This window comes from Cupressus sempervirens, chromosome 11 (assembly GCF_028749045.1).
Source record: "Cupressus sempervirens isolate cs-2001-9-10 chromosome 11, ASM2874904v1, whole genome shotgun sequence".
NCBI classification, from domain to species: Eukaryota; Viridiplantae; Streptophyta; class Pinopsida; order Cupressales; family Cupressaceae; genus Cupressus; species Cupressus sempervirens.
The window spans coordinates 696260251-696274331 of record NC_143128.1 but is presented as its reverse complement, the minus strand read 5'-3'; positions in this window follow the sequence as shown (position 1 = coordinate 696274331).

Here is a 14081-nt window from a genome sequence, read left to right as displayed (position 1 = left end):
TGTAAATGATGAGCTCATCCACAAGGGTGTACTTGCTATCTTGAATAGTCTCATCTATGAATCCAGTTGCCCAAGTGTCCTTTTCATACTCTGCAAGGATCAAGTGTCTCCAATCCTCCGATATGTCTGTCAAGAAGCTCAAATGGGGCCTACATGATAAGGTATCAGCAACTACATTCTGTGTCCCCTTAAAATATGTAATGTCAAAGTCATAGGACTGTAACTTGCTCACCCACTTTTGCTGCCTATCATTGAGATCTTGCTACCTGTCACGCCTGACCTTACTTCTATCTGTTTCTTTTCATTTGTTTCAGTTTGATGTTGTGGTTTATGCTTTATGCAAGGAAACTATCAAACTCTATTTTTCATTTTATTTAAATTATAGTAGTTTTGTTTGGGTTTGCGATGTTACAGATATATTGTTCATTCTCTAGTTTGGTTCGTAGATTGTAAAAGGATTCAAATATGTAGAATTTGCTAATACGCTACTTAATTCTTGTATCAAACTTTATTGTTTAAAATAGAATAGATAATAACTTTTTGATGTTTTATTCAGGAAAATGAAAAATAAATGTATTTCAATGTTAGTTTCATTTCTTGGTCATTATAGTAAGGTGATATCTATTTTAGTCTATAAATGATATAATGTTAAGGATATTTATGGAATTTGTTAAATAACTTGTTCCATGGTATTGTTTTGTTTCAAGGATATACACATATGATTAAGGTTTATTTGATTTAAATCTAGTTTCATGTGGCAAGTTTTTATGTTTTGTAAGGGAAAAGGATACCCTAGTCATGATTGTTTAAGCCTTAGTAGAGAGGCTTTGGCATGTATAAGGTGTTCAATTGGGTTTGAACCTGTGGCTGAATTCATTTATATCCTCGAATATGTTATGGAAGCCTTAAATGGGCTATCGGTAATGTATTATGTGATAGTGATTTTATCATCACTTAAACTCGAATGGAATATATCGAGGTTTTGGTTGGGTTTTGTGTTGCATAGTATGTGGCGGTGGTATCATGCAGCCGTAGTATGGACCTGAGATATAGCCATTTCATTTATGGCATTTATTGGAAGTTTTAAAGAGCTTGAAAGTGGTTGTCGACTAGTTTTTTGAGCTCTATAATTTTGCCGAGTTTTGGCCAAAATAAGGGTCATTCTCCTTTGTTCTGTGAAGTAACCGAGTCGGTTGCAAGAGAATCGGCTATATGGCAGGGGTAAAATGGTATTCATTTGATATTGGTTATGGAAGAGATGTTTGTCGTCATTTGCTATTGCTCATCTTGATTTATCAATTGAAGTTGCTCTTCTGTGGTGAGTGTTTGTTCTGTTGGTAGATAGATTCGCTTGAGCAGCAAACTTGGTTGTTTGGGTTCATTTGAGGCATTGTCTACTTTGATTTGGAGGTAGAGGCCTTTTTCTTAAACCCTATTCTATTTTGTTTCTGCATTTCATTTTTGAAGTGTTTAATGGACGAACAAATTTAGTTGTTGTATGCTATTGTATAATTGTGACATCTACGTCTGTGTATGTACATAATTTGGTTTTTTAAACCGAGTTTTGTATTTACCCAGATGTGGGTGTGGGAAAAAGAAATATTTAGTTTGTGGAAATGGAATCTGGGGTTATGTTTGTATTAGGTATTAAATAATTTGTTGAGTAGGGCACGAATCAATGTTGTATTATGAATTACTTGTAACAAAATTAAGGATATTTGTGGGAAGGAGGTTATGATTGTTGGTTGATCGTTCTTTTAATTAAATAGTATGGTTGTTTGCATTGGTTTCATAAAGATTCAGGAACATGATAACAGTGGTGTTGAGTTTAGAAGGAATAGCTTTATACTCTCTATTTCGTTCTGTTCTTTTTGAGAAGCTAACATGTATAAAAAAGGGCATAAACAAAAAAAAAAAAAAAAAAATTGGTTGTATGCGATGTTTTATTGTAATTTTTGAATTCGAGAAGGAATTGTGATTAGGAAAAAGAAAATTGTTTTGATGCTGTAGTTTTAAATGGATTATAAGATAGTTTGGCAGAAGTTAATGTGAATTTGCGGTTATGTTACAAAGTATATTGATTTCAAATTTTCAATATATAGATATTTGGTTTCAGTCAATGATGTTTAATTTGTTAAATTAGTTGCAAACAGAAGTTTCCTTTCTTTGATGTAAATTGAAGTGTCGAATCTTTTAATGTAATTTCCTATTAAATATCAATTACGTAAAAGATTAGTGGGCAGCAACTCTGTAAACATTTTGAGATATTTTAAAGGTTTTAAAGATAGAATCTTGTCTAAAAGATGTTTTAAATTCATTATATGTTGGAGAGATTATTTCAATAGTTTAGATTGTAATGTTATAGTATTTATCATCATTGATATGGTAACCTAAGTTTATTTTCGAATATGGCAGTAGAAGATAAGTAACAGTAGAAGAGAATGTAGAAACATGTGATGAACAGAAATATTGTCTAGAAACATGTACATTCCTTTTATATATGTATGACGTGTGTTTTAGGAATAACTGTAATGATCATATATCGGGGTGACTGAATTTAGGTTTATCCTATTCAGTTAATTAATTCAGTGATAACTCTAAAATGAATTGGGTAGGTTAATTACATATAAAAGATAATTGGCCTTATCAATGACTTAAACCTAATATGGTTAATTTTGAAGAACAAGGTAAACCTCTATTACGTCAAATGATGAGTACAATAGAGAGTTCCACCATGTGTTGACTATGGGCATTCTTTTCACAGATGTAGTATCTTAGTACCATGGTGATGACACCTCAATATATATATGAATCATTTAAAGGTTATTCTTAGTGCGAGTTTATTTCTGATTTAGTGAGTAGTTGAACACTTCTTGCTTGTGGAACTTTAATTTCAAACTGCACTATATTTGATTTATCTGGTGGTTGTATATTGTTTATGTATATTCAATTCTAACATGATTGCAGGTGCACATGCTTGAATTTTAGAGTGTACTAAGCCCCTTTTGTGTTGTGTTGTACTTCTTTATGATTTTTTTTCGGTGCTTCTAGTTGGCTAACAAGAGTATAAGGATTTTTGTTAAAGTTCACCTAGATCAGAAATTTGATTATTGTAGGGACCTTGTAGAAGGCATAGGAATTTTTTTAAAGATGATGTTGTTTCTCATTCTTATTCTAAATTCCATATGTATTTGTATCTCAATGGAGATGTGTGTAGATGAAATCCTTTATTATTATGAAGTATACACACTTAGTGTAGACAGATCTATGTATGGACATATTTACTATGTTGAATAAAAAGAAAATAAAAATAAAAAAAATTCATTGTGTTCATTTTCTTGTTCTTAGTATCAGTTGTATTTGTTTGCTTAGAGTAGCATTACACTACCCCAAAAAGTGTCTTAGGCTATTATGGTCAATTTTGATACAAAATTTTCTACCTACCAAATATTGCCTGAATTTGGCCAAAGCATGCATAATGGCTAACATATCCTTATCATATATGTTGAAGCTCCTCTCTGGCCCTCTCAATTTCCTACTCTCATAAGCAATAGGGTGCTTCTCCTGTATAAGCACCGCTCCAATGCCCTCTCCGGAAGCATCACAATGTAGCTCAAAAGGTTTGCTAAAATTTGGTAATGCTAACACTGGACAAGAAGTCATCAACCCCTTAAATTTCTCAAAACACTCCTGTGCCTCAAGAGTCCACAAGAAAGCTCCCTTTCTCATCAAATCTGTCAAGGGTGCCGCATGCCTGGAATATCCATCCACAAACCTCTTGTAGAAACCACATAGTCCTAAAAATCCCCTCAACTGTGTAAGGTTCACCGGTGAAGGCCACTCCACAATGGCACGAATCTTTTCAGGATCCATGTGCACGCCCTTGGCACTAATGATGTGACCCAAGTACAACAACTCTATCATGCCTAAATCACACTTCGACTCCTTTGCATACAAGGATTCTCTGTCCAATATACCCAACACCGTGTCTAGGTGAACCAAGTGCTCCTCCCAAGATCTACTATATACCAAGATATCATCGAAGAAGACAAGTACAAATCTCCTCAACTGAGGATGGAAAACCCTATTCATTGTTGCTTGAAAAGTAGCAGGTGCGTTAGTTAGCCCAAATGGCATAACTACAAACTCAAAATGGCCACAATGACATCTAAAGGCTATCTTCTAGATGTCCTGCTCTCTAACTCTGATCTAGTGATAACCTGATCTCAAATCTATCTTTGAGAAGAAGCAAGCTCCATAAAACTCATCGATCCTAAGAATGGGGTACCTATTTTTAATCGTCTTCCTATTAAGCACTCTGTAATCAATGTACATCCTCAATGTCTCATCATTCTTTACTAACACCACTGAAGAAGCAAAAGGAGACTTACTTGGTCTAATGTGGCCCATAGCAAGTAACTCCTTTATGGTTTTCTCAATTCCATCTGTCAACCTCTTTGGATGCCTGTAAGGTGTAATCATGATGGGTTTAGCCCCCTCCTTTAACTCAATGATGTGCTCAATACCTTTGTCTGGTGGTCTACCTGGTGGAATGTCACTGAACACCTTAGAGTGTTTAACTCTAAGCTCTTGAATATCAGGAGGATATTCAATCTTATGTTGTCCCTCCTGTGATGGCATCAACATGCACTCTACTGCCCACTCTACCTGATCATGTCAAATCAATCTAGCCATTCTATGAAAAGAGACCATCTTGAGATCACTGTCCTTGATTGCCTTAAGAATATGTGTCTTCCCATTCACTTTAAACCTCATCTCCATCTCCTTGAGGTTAAGAGTGAACTCACCAATATCGTGCAACCAACTCATCCCAAGAACTATATCTGTATCTCCCATAGGTACAACATAAAAATCTGCCTTAAAGTCATAATTATTAACTTTCAATGGGAGTCCAGTGATCTTACGATCACATTTGAGGACATAGCCATCCGCTACCCTCACTCTAATTCCCCCAAACTCCTCTGTTTGTATGCCACACTTCTCCACCATCCTAGCATCAATGAAATTATGAGTGGCACCTGTATCAACCAAGGTTATGACTTGCTGTCCAGCAAGTACTTCTCTCATCCAGAATGACCCTTCTTGCTTAATACTAGTGAGACGAGCTTCCCTAAGTTGCCCATCTCCTTCCCCATCCTTGGACTCCATTTTAGACAAGTTTTCAGCCTTGTCTTCCTCTTTTTCACCATCTATTTCCTCTATATCAGACTGCTAATCTGAATTATCTGATTCTGATTCCTCATAGTATCTCCACATAACTCTGTTAGCTTTTCCCTTTGGCCTAAGAGGACAATCATGGTTTGCATCATAGGGTCCCTTATAGTAGAAACATAATTTTTTCTTCCTCAAATCATTTAATGTTTCCCTATCAAAAGGTGTTGGAGTTTTATCTTTAGAATCATTTTTAAAATAAGTCCACTCTGGTTTTTTATAAAATGGTTTGTTATCCTTACTAGAAGATGCTCCTTTGGACTGAAATTTGTTTGTTGGGACTGCATGTTCCATACTTCTTTCCTTTTTCATCAGTTCCTATAAAGAAATAGGATCAAATGCCTTTATCCAACATCTCAATGGTTCGGATAGGCCCTCAATGAAAAGAACTATCAATCTATGCTCTGAAATGTTTGGCACCATGACTGCCAACCGCTGAAATTCACCAATGAAATACTCCAAGTTGCCTGTTTGTTTCAGCTGTGCTAAGTCTCGGAAGTAAATCTCTGGATCTTTCTTGTCAAATCTTTCAACCAACCTATCCATGAAGTCCTAGTATTCTGTCACCTGGTTATGTTGATGTGTTATCATACCATGGTACCACCAATCATGTGTTATTCCCTCCAAATGCAAGGTGGCATATTTGATAGCTTCAATCTCTGTCATTGGCCTCAGTACCAAAAATGTGTCAAGCTTATGAATCCAAGCTTGAGTTGTCATCTTACCACTCCCATCAAATGTAGGCATAACAAGCTTTCCTGTAGACCTCTTCAACTCACTATTTTGACCTCTAGGCCTCCTATCTTGTCTGAGTGACCTGTAATGCTCTCTCCCCTAATTTACAAAGCATTCAAAGGTCATCCTCTCCCAAACCTGTGGAGCTAATAATTCCCATTCATCATTTGCAGCCATGAGTGCATCTGCAAATATGGGGTCTCCTGTCGCCTCCTCTACTGAAGCTTCTTCTGCCTCCTCCGAAACAAATGTAGGGCATGTAGGCCTATCAGCTATTCTAGAATGGGTCCATTGTGGTCTCTGATTACCTGTAGCACTCTTGTTATCTTCCTGTTCTCTCGGCTCCCCATTTTGTCTAACAGGTGGGTTCATCCTTTCTGCCATAGTAGTGAGTGCTTGTAATGTCTGTTCCATCTGTTGCTGCCCCTATAACCATAGCACGGTAGAATTATCTGGTATCCTGATCATCATTATTCCTCCCATTTCTAGGTGGACTACCATCATGCCTCTCTTCCATATTTCATGTTTTCTATAACTGTTCTCTTTCAATCAGAGCTCTCCTACGAGTATGGTACCTATGTGGTCCAATTTCCAGTGGTTGCATATGACTCCCCAAACCCTTAGGATGGCAGGAATGAGGCTCTAATACCAATGTAAGAACCCCAACTAGGCTCTACGCTAATCACTGTTTGTTTCCCTCGGTGTAATGATTATTTTTTATTTATTTTTGAATGTTTTAAGTTGTTTTGGGTTTTTGAGTTGATGAAAGGAAAATACAAATATTGAAAACTATTCTTACTTAAAATTATAACTCAAATCTAATTATAATGCTAATCAAATTCATTTATTCAGATGGCTCCTAATGTATGTACAATACTTATTGCTGGAAGAATACATTAAAAACATCATCATTAATAGTTGAAAAAACACCTAATTTTTGTCTCCAATATGCAACCACACTGCTGGTTGCTTCCTCCTTGGGCAGCGCCTATCAAAAATCACAATATTAAATTTCTAATTTTTAATTCACTGTAGCATTGTACTGTTCACAACACTGTAGCTACTATTATAACCCCTTCCAACCTGTAAACAGATTCATCCAATTCTTTCCTACTAAAACACAATATTGACTCCAGAATGAAGTCAACTCACAGGAAAAATTCAAGTGATATTTCACACCCTCAAATTGCATCAACTCTGAAGATACTATGTTCTTCACAATCTAAATTCTTCTCAAACTTGTAGAAACCCTTGTTGCCACAATTTCAAGAAATTTCACAAGGCAAATTTTTTAAGCAATTCTCATAACCTCCTCTTGAAGGAAGACAAGGTTTTTTTATAAGGACTCCTCAACTCCAAAATGAGTCTCCACGCTCAATGTGGGATAAAAGATATAATAATAACATAAAAAAATGTTATTACATTAAAACATAGAAAATCCTTTTTAAATTTTCCATAAGCTTGGACCCACAATTAATTGAAACAATGGCCCCTTTTATGATATCATGACCCTCACTTAAGTTATATATTATAACTTAACAATATAGACTCAAAACCAATAATGTTTATTTTAACTAAATAAACATTAATATCTCCATTATTACTCAACATTTTTGAATGTCGTTTGGACTGGGAGCTAACATGATAGAACTGCATATGACCATACCCCTTTTCTAAAAATAGCAAGGGTCTATCTTTATAACTCCAAAACTGCTAAAAATAACCTGACCAAGCCAAACTCAAAAAAAAACTCATCATAAACAAAATCTGGCAACTCAGAAGAGTACTCTGCTTTGGTCCTTGGAGGATCTCCACACCAAGGTGACCCTCTATCCAATCTTATTAGCCTACGAGGGTCTCTGATAGGATAATCACCAGCTAAAGTGATGTCTCTAGCTAGAAGGGGACATCACAGTACACCTATGATTACTATAAACAAACTATCTAAGAATGACAATTATGCTGATGTGAACCAGACACAATATAGATCATGATTGGCAAAATGTGATTTTTTTTCATAGTAGACCAGATACTCCATTAGTTGTTGGGATAGTTGTTATATTTTTAGCAAGTCCTAAGGACAATCACATGATGATATTAAAGAGTATACTAAGATATCTAAAAGGAACAGAAGTCTATGGATTATATTACAATAAGAATGATAGGTTTTAACTAAAGGTATTTACTAATTTTGATTGGGCAAGAAATGTTGATGAAAGAAAGAGCACTCAAAGAAAGAGCACAAGTGTTGGTGAATTATTTCTAGGAAAGAGACTAGTTTCAAGACAAGCAAGAAGTAGAACTACATTTCCTAATCAACTATTGAAGCCAAGTATGTGGCAGCAACTATAAATTGTTCAGATACTATGTGGATCAAGAAATTGTTGAAAGGTATGAAGGAAGAAATTACGGATCCAGTGATTATCTATTCTGATAACACAAGTCCTATTAATATATCAAAGAACCATGTTATGCACATAATGATAAAACACATTGCTATAAAGTATTATTACTTGAGAGAGCTAGCTTAAGACAAAGAAATGAAATTAGAATATGTGAATATAAAAGAGAAAATCACTAACATATTCACTGAAGCTTTACCTAAGGATGCTCATGAATATCTTAGAGCTAAACTAGGGGTGATTCCCCTAAACAAAGTTTCTATCAGAGAATAATTGCATCAGATGTGTTGAACAACCTATATTACACATTGATGCAGATAGTTCTACTTTGGGAGTTGACTAAGGTAGTGGTGAAGAAGAAGAACAACATAAAAGATCAGTCATATGAAGGTGACAGATGAAGAATTGAGACCTAACATGCAATCACCTACATAATCAAGATGTATGAGGTAAAGAGATAGTGTCTTTGGCATTTTTGTCAAAGAGGGAAAGATTGAATAGAAATATAATAAAGAAAGAGGGAGAGATTGATTGCACAAAATACTTGAGGAAGATATTGCAATATGGGATAGATTATCTTCAAAGAGGGAGATCATTCAAGAATGATAAATTGATTACTTAGAGGGAGTTCATTTGTACCAATTGATTTTTCTATTTTTTATGTTTTTTTACTACGTGAATTGAATATGCTCAATAAAAAAGTTCATGACCACTAGCTCACATAAATTTTGGGGCTTAAATTTTTAAGCCCTGACGAGGGAGCAACTCAAGACAAATGAATACAATAGGAAAGGAAAATTTTATTATCTATATTAAGAAGCTATTACATATATTCAAATAACAATAGGCTCTGCTACATGTCTTATGGGCTATAATTTTATTAGATTCTAGAGAAAAACCCTTCCCACGGTACCTTCTCCCAAACTCTATTAAAAAAATAAAATAAAAACTTTTAAACCTCAAGAGTGGGCCTTAAGTAGCCTATTTTAGGTTTAGGATTAGGAATACATTTTATATTGTACCATTTGGTGGCCACCACAAAAATAGGTTGTAGAATTCAAGTTAGAAGTCGGTGCAACATTACAAGATTCTAGAAAAGGTATTCCAACTTCCTAGAGACATAACTTTTCATTTGAGACTTCAATTGACAAACTATTTACATTTTTGGAAAGTTCTCTGAGAGCACTATAGTCATTTGAGAAACTTTGTGTGCCCCCCACTTTATGGGACCTTACAAGGTTGTTTAGTGCCTCAAATTGGACTACAAAGAATTTTTAGCAGGTCTCAGGGAAGCTTAAAATTATAATAGCTTTCAACTTGCAAAAACTTTTGACCTGATTTTTTTCTGGAGTACTTGAAATCTTAATTCCAATCATATCTCCAACTTACACCCCATAACTCTTGATAATTATGGATGTATAAGAAATAACCCATTTTCTACACTTGCACTTATCCTAAGGTGCACAAAAAAACTACCAAAAAGCTAGAAATATGAGAGTCATAATCACTATTTGGCCCAAATGGGTATCCATAAATACAAACACATTACATAAAACTATCACTAAACATATTTTTGGGTGACAAAGGATTTCCCTTACACCATTGGATAGACTTGCATTAGACACTTAGAGTTGTTTGAAATGTGATCTAGTCACATTTGAGCTAGATGAGGAAAACCCAAGCAATCAACCTCTACCTTAGATAACTAGGTTGAGTCTTCTATGAGTCATCCTTTCCACTTCAAAAGATACTCCTCATAGTGTCTATTTGTAGTACTCCTTATGTGGTTTTCCAAGATTTCTTGAATCTCCTCCTTCTTAGAGGTAGGAATTGGCCATTGTTTAGCTATTGGTTCCTCCTCTATACCATATTCATGATATTCTATTAAATCTACAATATTGAAAAAAAGAGAAATGTCGATTCAATCCAACAACTCCACTTCCTGAATCATGATTCTTTAAAATCTTATAGGAAACAAATTTCTTTCTTTTAGCTTGTTGTAAGTGCCCACTGGAAATTGTCCTTTTTCTCAAATACACAATAACCAAATCTCCAACTTGGAACTCCTTTATGTCTCCCCTTTTGATTTACCCTAACCTTATACTGCATTTTCATCTTGATGATATGCTCACACACTTCATCATGCAAGTTATTGACATATTCAACAAAGTTATGTGCCTCAACACTAGTTATGGCTCCTTGCTCCATCTTCCTCAACTTTGGTGCAGTCCTTGGACTACTCACATACACAATTTGGAATGGTGACCTACCAACACTCTTGTTCATAGAATTATTGTAAGAGAATTATGCCTATGGTATAATCAAATACCATTCCTTGGGCTTATCCCCTACTAAACACCTCAATAGATTACCCAGACTTTTATTCACTACTTCAATTCACCCTTCAATTTAGGGGTGATGCTTAGAATTTAACTTTAACTTTGTCTTCAACTTCTTCCATAAGGTTCTCCAAAAGTACCCAACAAACTTTGTATCTCGAACTAAAACAATACTCTTTGGAAGACCATGTAACCTCATCGCCTCTCTAAAAAATAAATTTTTAATGTAAACAACATCATAGGTCTTGTGGAAAAGAATTAAATGAGTCATCTTCAAAAACCTATCAACCACCACAAATATTGAATCGTTTCCTCTTTGTGTCATTGACAAACCATGAACAAAATCCATAATTATGTCTTCCCAAGGATTTGATGAAACATGCAATGGCTGATAGAGTCCAATATTTTGACTCACTCCTTTAGCTATCTGACACACTAGACAACTCTGCCCATAAATTCTTCACATCCTCTGAAAATTGAGGCAAAAAATAATGTTCACTGATAATGGAAATTGTCTTATCTCGATCAAAGTGTCCTTTCATTCCTCCACTATGTTTATGTTAGAATGTAAAATCCACCAATATAACTGAGGGGGTGAGGGGTTTGAATTAGTTATCCAACTATTATAACAATTATAAACTATATTAATACTTAATCATATAAGAAATAAGCAACCATAAAAAAATACTCATACACAATAACACCATATATGTTAACTAGGGAAACCCATGATTAGAGGGAAAACCTCGGCGAGGATGGTACCCACAAAATGATGTGCTAATATAATATTCCTTGTTAGAGGATGGACGTTGTTAAGATCCAACGAAATACATACAGTACATATCAGTTTCTATTAGGATACTTCAAATCCTTGTTAGGAGATTCCAACACTATTAGGATTTGTAGAATGTAGATGAACCAACTGTCTAAATAGCTTCAGGGGCAGGATCACTAAACTCACTATGCAACTGATCTTTCTGTTATTCCTTGTGCCATAGAATAATAGAATAAATTGTACTTGTTCTTCCTCTTCCTCTGTCTTGTCAACTAGACTTCTACTCTTGATCTTGATACTAGATCACCAACTTTGTATCCAATAATCTCTTGGATCACTTACTCACATTTACCAAATACTCTTCTCTTTCTCATTCTATCATGATCACAATGCATACTTACAATCAAGGAAAATGCCTTCCTTTATACCGTGTCCTCAAAACAACTCCTTGAGTTAGCCTTGAGGCTTTCCTAATTAATTATAATTGGACCACATCAAGATACTTAATTATATTACAATTACACAACATTGTTAGCTCACAATCTTTTCAATTTTTCACACATGCGACTCTAGACCTTGTGCACTCACTAACATCATCATCAGAATGTCTTCTATCACAATTTAACTTCACATATCATGATTCTATCTCAATAAAGATACATAATCAATCACTAGAAACTACTTCTTAGATACTTTGTATGTATATTTCTCTTTGTATATCAAGTATATCTTCTGCATATCTTCTCCTTACTTGATGTGAACTTAACCTCATCATCACGACATAGTTTAGAATATGTCCTTAACAACGCTTGATCTAGCCATCAAACCTCTACTTGTACGACCTCATTCTCTATCTTCTACTCTGTCAATCTTCACACAATTAATGCTATGTTGACATCAATGACAAACACAATCATGACTGCAACATGTCAATCATGTTAACAATCTGAACATGCTCTGGCAATGCTTGGGATACTCCCCCAAAGGGATAATATCAAAATTCATGATAACAACTCCCCCTTTGGCATTGATGGCAACATAGATGAAAAAAATCTAAGTTCTAAGAATACCAACAACATTATGTTGCTATTGTTGTTGTTCTCATCTTTTGAAATCATCTTCATCAATCTGAGCCTCACTAGAACACTACTCTATTTAATATATCTTTCTTTGGCATCACCATCAATTTTTCATATTAAACAACTCTCAACTTCTCCCCCATTCAATGTATCTTCCCATTGAAATCTTATATGTAGGAGATATCAATATCTCCCCCATTCACACATAGAGATGTTTTTCTTGCATATTCTCCCCCATTGACATCAATGATAAAGGCTACATTAGGTCAATCATTTGCTCCAATTCTTCAATCACCTCAAGTGTCCAAAGAAATTGTTTTAGACCAATTACCAAGAGTCATAGATGACTCTACTCATCTCAAATACTCCCCATACAAAAAGCATCAACATTCACTCTAGTCAAACGATAGTGTTATGTACCACTAGACTAATGCAACCTCTACATCATCTACTCAAGAGTAAGCAGGGGCATAACCCCAAACATACCTTGCAAGTACTCAAATGTATCTTTGGGAAAAGGCTTCATAAAGATATCTACAATCTAATCCTTTGTACTGACATACTCCAATCTGATTTCTATTTATGCAACTTTCTCTCTCAAAACATGATACTTAATAGATATATCTTTAGTCTTAAAATGCAATACATGATTCTTGGACATACTTGTTGTACTTGTGTTATCAAAATGTATGATAACAGATTTTGAAAACTCTATCCCAATATCTTTTAGCATCTTCTTCATCCACATAATTTGATTACAATTGTTTGCTACTGCCACATACTATGCTTCAACTATACTCTATGAGATGCAATCATATTTTTTGCTTAGCCAAAAAACCAATCTTCCTCAAAGAATAAATGCTCCACCATTAGTGATCTTTCATTCATCCATACTACTTGCCCAATCCACATCAGTATAAGCACATAAAGTGAAATCACTTGATCTATTATACCATAATCCATAATCGGGTGTAACCTTCAAATATCTAAATATCTTGTTTAATGCTACATAATGAGATTCCTTAGGATCAACTTGAAATCGTACTACTATCCCAACTGCATTTGTTATATCTTGTTTGTTGTGAGTCAAATATTGCAAGCCTCCAATCATTGATCTATACTTCTTCTTCTCAATGATATGTGTCTCATCTTTGCTAGATAACTTGTGACTAGTTACAATAGGTGTACCAATAGGCTTACAACTCTCCAAGCCAAATCTTTTGAACAAGTCTTTCAAATGCTTAGCTTGTGATATGAAAATACCATCATTGTTTTGTACAATCTGTAAACCCAAGAAAAACTTCATCTCACCAATCATACTCATCTCAAATTCATTCTTCATTTCTTCAACAAATTTATGACATGCTTCATCATTACCTCCAAAGATTATGTCATCAAAAAATATCACAATGATCAACAAATAATTTTTAATTTCTTTCAAATATAGATTACTATCTGTCATACCTTTCACAAATTCAAGTTTTGTCAAATACTTATCCAATCTTGCATACCAGGTTCT